We start from the raw sequence: 7,426 nt of genomic DNA, 5'->3' as shown, positions 1-7,426 counted from the left end.
ATTAGTTTTGAGGGGATATAGAATTGAATACCAAACTGGACTCAAGCGTCCTGCTATATGCATCTTTGCTGCCCTGGCATTCCAATGTTTTGTGGAGACCCAATGAAATGCCATCTGTTGATGATCTGTTTCTGTGCTAGGCAAATTGGAATGGATCCATGTCACTGCTCAGACAGGAGCTGGTGTTCTTCAACACCAGCCTCTCAAAACACACAGAGAAACCGATCAATCAATCAAGCATCAACTCTTCTGTGTCCATTCAGATCACAGTACTGCACAGTCATCTGCTTATTTAAGAAAGTCCATTTGTCATTTTTAAAGCTCTTATCCTTGTATTTTTTACTATTTTTATTTCAGATTTTTAGCATCAGTAGCTTTTACTCTCATAGAAAATCTTTATTATGTTCTTTTTATTTAAAAACTGACACAACTAAACGCAAAGGGATTGGCTATGCCAGCTGAATGCAGTGACCTTTTCAATGTTATCAACATAACTACTGACGAAAGATTGTTAAATTAACATTTCACCAAACTAATTTCACATTAATTAATCACATTTTGCTATTGGGATTGAGGATCTTCAAGCTATTTCTATATATGTAAACATCATATATTGAACAACGTGAATGGATGATTAAATCTCACTCACATATAAACAGTTGCCATATGATGCTCATTGGAAATATGAACAAGCATGATTGAAATAATATAATAGTTGAATGGAAAATAAATGTGACAATTTTTTATTTATACTGAAGATTGGCATTTTCTTTCATAATCTCTTGTATTTTTGAGATTGGTCTGTACCAGTTCCAATTTAAGCATGTCAGAAGTCTTAACAGTGATGAATATTTCATAGTCTAATTAAATGGATAACATGGCTTGTGGTGCAAATAATATGGAGTTGAACTGAAACCATTAAGAATTCAGGGAGAAACCCTTTTTTTTTCTTTATTATTGTCTCTGATCAGTCATTTTAATTCAGACAAATTGAATTTAAAATGGTTCAAAACAAATGTGGTCTGGTACCATATTTTACGTATCAGTGCAGTTGTTGCGTGGAGTTAAATGGTTTTGCTTTCTGCTGATATTAATTACAGTATGACACTGAAGCAAAGTGATTAACCTTAAACAAGGGAGTCTCATTCCACTCTGGTGCAGAATTAGTTTGGGCTTCACCCTCTAATTTGCACACCCAAGTTTAACCTTAATATGAAGTCAAAGTTGTTCGAGGCTTACACTCAATGAGTCATCTGCATAAATTGTTAATGTGATATTGCCTGCCCATTACCACTTCTCTTCCGAATCATTAGCTAAAGTTGTTGATTAAATTTTAGAACAATGTATCCTGACATGCATTGACATGCATATTTATATATTTGGTTGTAGTTAATACTTGAAAGCATTCATAATACAATAAAGTGTATACATTAGCAATACAGAACACTTTATTAACACTTGCTATTATTCAATATTAATTCTGAACTGTATAATCTTCTTTAACTTTCTTTTAATATCCAAGGAAATTATCAATTAAGTTATGCAAAAGAGATTGAGATTTGAATTGTTGTTAAATCAAGCTGACTGGTTCTAGTTGCTGCCATATCAGGGACACAGAATGAAGAACTTGCGCAAGACAGACATCAGGATTGTATTGGCTAGAATGAGATGAACCAGCTCCAACTTGCCACTGCCTGAGCCAGAGATAACATTTGTCCAACTCAGTGCATTATCAGTCACCCACATCTTTGAATTGCTGCGTATCACAGAGTGGTAAAGAAATGGATTGAAAGCCAATCCACAGGACTCTAAGAGTGGCAGAGAGGATCATTGGATTCTCCCTCCCCCACCCCATTAATATGATTCACCAGGAGCATTTTCTGAAGAAGGCACGCAAAATCATTGCGTACCCCTTCCACCCCACATTGCTCGCGTCGGGAAAAAGATGCAGGAGTATCAAGGCCATCACCGTCAGATTGAGGAACACCTTCTTCCCAAGGGCAAAGGAACTGCTCAAACTATCTGAGACCCTCATATTTATGAAACAATATTATTTATTTATTTGTATATATGAATACTTGTCCTGCATATGTATTGTTTGTCTGTATGCATATTATGTTTGCTGTGTGTCTGCATGTTTTTCATCAAGGACTGGAGAATGCTGTTTCATTGGGTTGTACTTGTGCAATCAGATGACAATAAATTTGCCTTGATCTTTGACATCCCAGACAATTTCTCTTCCCTGTCTCTGGAGGTTTTAGGCTCCAGCAGTTCATCAAAGAGCTTCTACAAAGTTTGCTGCTCTTTATCCCATCTGGCCAAACTCATTATTTCTTAAGTTGCCAAATGTAGTGGACAGGGAGGTGGACTGGGTTCAGTGGGTGTGGAGCTGGTACATTCAACATTCAATAAACTCTGGGATTTATCATCTGCCAACACTTTATTGAAGACTAACAACACATGAACCCATGATGTATTTTGCACAATTCCCCTGTGACAGTGTGGGTGGCCCTCGGGTGCTCTGCTATCTTTGCAGACCCTAGATATAAGCTGGTTGCAAGGTTAATTGTCCATGATAATTTACCCCTAACATAGGTTGGTGACAGGAATAACTGGACAATTTGGAGGAGGGGATTACACCTGATGGGCATGTGAAAATAAGTAGGAGAATGGGATGGGCAGACATTTAATGGGTAGAATTGCCTCTTATTTCATAAGAATGACACAAGAACAGCTTCTTCCCTGCTACCATCAGATTCCTGAATGCATTATTTTTTATTTATTTTTGTAAGGTAGTTTATATTATTATTTCACTGTGATGGTACAGCAAAACAACAAATTTTGTGACTTGTTCATGACAATAAATTCTGATTCTGATCCAGGAAACATGAGAAACTTCACATTCATAAATAACTCATTTATCCTGCAGCTGACGTGGACTTTTACCCCCTCCATAAATCTTCGTCCGCGAAGCCAAGCCAAAGACACAGCAAGGATAAAAACCCACAACCCTTGAACTGAATGCATGTCTTTCCTGCAAAGATATTCAATGTAAGTAAGCCCATGGAGTGGTAGTTAGCATCTAGCTACTATAAGTTATTTTGAGCAATTGTACCCAAAAATCTACTACATCACCACCACCTTTCTTCTGTAGATTATCTTTCGTAATTTGAGGTGAATTTACCAACTCCTCTCTGCTTTTGCAGCTCCACCTTCTCTGTTCCTTTCACAACTCATTTCCAACAGTTAGAGAGTTAAACAAAGAGATGAAATAGAATTATCTAAGTAAGGAAAAGTCAATGTGACAGAGTGAATCAACAGTCTGAATTATTCAAATCTCGATCTCTTTTGCATAACTTAATTGATCATTTCCCTGGATGTCTAAAGAAAGTAAAAGAAGAATATACCCAGTTCAGAATTCATTTTGAATAATAGTGAGTATTAATCATCTCTTTATGAGTTCTGTACTGTGATGCATGCATTTCATTGTACTATGGATGGTGTCAGCAATGGAGAAGGTCAAGAACTTCAAATTCCTGGTGTCAATGTCTCCAAGGATTTGTCCTGGAGCCTTCATGTTGATGCAATCACAAAGAAGGTCCACCAGCTGTTATAGTTTGTAAGGTGTCTGAGGAGATTCGGTATGTCACTGAAGACGTGCATAAACGTCTACAGAGCATTCTGGCTGGGTGCATCATTGCCTGGTATGGAGGGGCCAAATCTCAGGACAAAGAAAAACTCCAGAGGGTTGTTAAGTTGGCCTGTGACATCTACGTGAGGTAGTGTCTTAATAAAGCAGCCTCCATCCTAAAAGACCCCAACCACCCAGGCCATGCCCTCTTCACTCTGCTACCATCAGGAAAAAGGTACAAGAGCCTAAAGATGAGCAAGCACTCAATGGCACAAGGACAGCTTCTTCCCCTCTGCCATCAGATTCCTGAATAATCAACGAACCAGACACTCCCTTACTTCTCGAACACTATTATTTTTATTTTTTCATACTATTGTTGTAAGATTATTCATAATATGAATGTTTACACTGTGATTCTGCCGCAAAACACCAAATTTCATGTCTTGTTCATGACAGTAAATTCTGATTCTGATCAAATAACTATCTAAATATATTGTACTTCTAAGAATCAAATATTAAATAACAATAATAAATAAATAATAAAAGTTAATAATATTTTACTGTTATACTCTTCAAAAGTCAGCCAGGTTCATTCTCTCTCACCAGCACATTGCAGTGCAGATTTATCAAGCCCCTGGAGGTTGGGTGCCTGTGCACCTGACATCTCACTCTATCCCTGGGCTCATGCAGAGTCCATAAAAGAATAGAAGAACATAAGAAATCAGAAGCAGGATTGGACTACTCAGATCTCAAGTCTAACCCATCATCATGGTTGGTCATCCCAAACCTCATCTCATCTCCACTTCTGAGCTAATTCCCCATAGACCTGAATTCACTGATCATTAACTTCCACTTTAAATGCCCCCAGTGATCAGCCTCCTCAATCTTCTAGGGCAGGGGTGTCAAACTCAAATTCACAGAGGACCAAAATTAAAAACTTGGACTAAGTCGTGGGCCAAACTAAATATTTATTGAAAATTTTCAACAACATCTGCATGTTTTCTCTTCTTTCAACATATGTAATGTTAAACTTTTTTTATAAAATAAATTTTTAATAATAGTTTTGGTTAAACTCTTTCCAGAAGAAACATTAACAAATGAGAAATAAAATATTCAATAAATAATATTTCTCTATCGCCTTTAATTTTTTTTCACAAGCCAACAAGTCAAAAAAATAACAACTTGCTTCAATGAAAATCCAATCTTTCAACTATGAACAGTCCAAAGTTAACCAAAGAAAATATTAATCCAAGCTTAGCTTGCGACACTGTGATTTCCTCTGATGCACCTGGGTCTAAACCAGGTACTTGGCATCTCTTATTAGATGCAAGTTCATCAAACTCTGGGGTCAGAGTTTGCCTCCCACCTGTCTTGAAAGGTCCTGTTTTCTGTCTTTCGTTTGGCCATTTTTCGTAAGGAGTTTATTACATGTGAGTTGGGCGACAGGTCGCAGATGCTAATGAAAGTAAAGAGAGGAGGTGGGGGCGATTAGCGGGCTGACGGGCCGGCGCCAACACATTTGCAAAGCATTCTGGGATTTGTAGTATTAGCTGTGCATGTGCTATACTGGCGCGGCGGCCAGCGGGCCAGCTCTAATACATATTTGATATGATCTTGCGGGCCAAATGTAATGATACCACGGGCCAAATTTGGCCCACGGGCCTGAGTTTGACATTTGTGCTTTAGGGTATAGAAGGCTAGAGATTCACCTCCCAAAGAGGTGCCTGATGGATTTAAGTAACCTTCCATTAATTTTGTAACAATGTATCCACACTCAAATGACTCCCATGGTGGAAACAATTCAGTACTTATTTGTCCTGAGCACCAAGACTTTATACTTCAGATATTTGGAGTTTAATTAAATTTATTTTCTATTTGCTTCAATGTTAATGTTCATATTTTTAGGTACATTAACTGGATCACCAAAGACAAAGGGAACGTCATTTGATCTCACAATCTGTCAAAACACCAATGCAATAGTCCAGAGCAGGGGTTCATTATCTCACAACTGAGGTGTGGCTGTTACTTGTTATTCATTACACTTTTTTTCACAGATACAACATGGTAACAGGCCCTGCCTTCCAGCTGACAAGCCCACATCGCCCATTAAACCAATATGAGCAATTAATTTACTAACCCCATATGTCTTCGCAAGGGTGGCACAGTTAGTGTAGTGGTTAGCATGCTATTACAGTGCCAGTGACCTGGGTTGTGATCCACATCTGTCTGTAAGGAGTTTGTACATTCCCCCGTGACTAAGTAGGTTTCCTCCACGAGCTCCAGTTTCCTCCTGTAAAAATGTGACATGATTTTCTTGATTACCACCAAAAAACAGTGTTTATCACAAGAAGTGAGTAATTTAATCCATGTCAATCCATTGAGTCTGTAACCAGCTTTATAAATGTATACACCTATACTGTTTTATTGAAAGTTAATGTGGGCAGCATGGGACTTAATGGGTTTGCCTCTGTGGGAACCAACAACTGAGTGTGTTTTAAATATTTAAAAGGTGTAAGAAGTTCGTTTATTCAATGATTGAAAAAAGCTTTTAAGTGATGCATCTTAGTGCTCTTGCACTCAACAAGACAAGTTAATTTTGAGCTTCCTTGAAGGCTCACGGATGATGGCATTTGGCACTCATTTGCTGTGGGCGTACTGACAACTTAGGGACCAGGGTTGAAGTTTATAACCATACAAAATCCACTTTCAGAAGTCTATTTACATTGAACAATATTCACGCGTGAATTGCACTTTTTCCTTTGCTGATTCCGCCAGTTTTGTTGGAAAGTTAAAGAATGCATCAGGATAACCCAGCAGAAACTTACTGTCATACACATGATAAAACCCCCATTGTGAATGAAGTTGAAATGAGGTCACTTGATTTCAAATTCTGTGATTCTGTTCATTGTGCTTCTTTCCAGTACACCTCTTGATGTTTTCATGTTTTATCCAAACTCAGACAAGTCTAAAGTTGCAGGAGAAACAATTTTCTACTCAACATTTACTTACTCACTTGCTGATGTTTTGTTTTGCAGATTAAGAAGCAGTAGTAATTAATTTTGTTAAAATGTTAAAATATATTAATAATTATGTAATAATTAATTTCTTTCCACTCAAATGAAATTCCTCCTTGTAATTCATTTTAATATATGAGCTATAGAATACTTTGTTCATAAATCTTATTGATCAGTTAAAAACTAATTTGAAAATTAACTGATGAAGCTTGAACATAATTAAAATATGTAACATGTCATTTTGCAATATGGAAAGTACAAAGTGTGGCATGGATCACAAAGCAGCTCCGAGTGAAGGAACCAGCCATGAGAGAAAGTGAATGATACAATACTTGAAAACAGCTTCATGCACAATAATCTCGGAAACACTGCAAAAAGCAATGTGTGACCTCTTAGAATGCATCAAACATTTCATTGTGCGGATGATCGGAGATTTGTACTGAGGGCTAGTATTAAGGCTTCTCCTGGGGGCTAGCAATGTAAACACTAACTCGGTGATACCTCTATCAGAATATATGTTGAGAATGGAGTGGGGGGGGGGGGTGGGGAGAGGAAATGGGGTTGGAGATGGTACACTTTCTAAACAAACTTAAACTTGAACTTAAAGTTTCTGTCCAGGGAGAACACCTAGACCAGCAATCATTAAATCATTTTATCCTGGCACAGTGACAAATGACAATTTGAAAATAACAATAAGCATTGTCTGATGCTCATGAATTATTTCAGCTCGTAAATAGTAATTACCAGCATGAAAGGCAAGATTCAAGCTATGGGTCATTAG

General features: G+C 37.6%; 1 long non-coding RNA gene across 1 annotated transcript in view; it reads right to left on the bottom strand.

Annotated features, from left to right (window-relative positions):
* Positions 1 to 5,780: 5,780 nt before the first annotated feature.
* Positions 5,781 to 7,426, bottom strand: part of LOC138762634 (uncharacterized) — a 46,578-nt gene continuing 44,932 nt past the window's right edge. Inside the window, exon 3 of the long non-coding RNA XR_011356998.1 lies at positions 5,781 to 5,921. This is a non-coding gene — a long non-coding RNA (uncharacterized lncRNA). The remainder of the gene's footprint in view (positions 5,922 to 7,426) is intronic.

The sequence above is a fragment of the Narcine bancroftii genome, chromosome 5 (genome assembly GCF_036971445.1).
Source record: "Narcine bancroftii isolate sNarBan1 chromosome 5, sNarBan1.hap1, whole genome shotgun sequence".
Lineage (NCBI taxonomy): Eukaryota > Metazoa > Chordata > Chondrichthyes > Torpediniformes > Narcinidae > Narcine > Narcine bancroftii.
The sequence above is the reverse complement of the archived record's forward strand: the minus strand, read 5'-3'. Positions and strand labels throughout refer to the sequence as shown.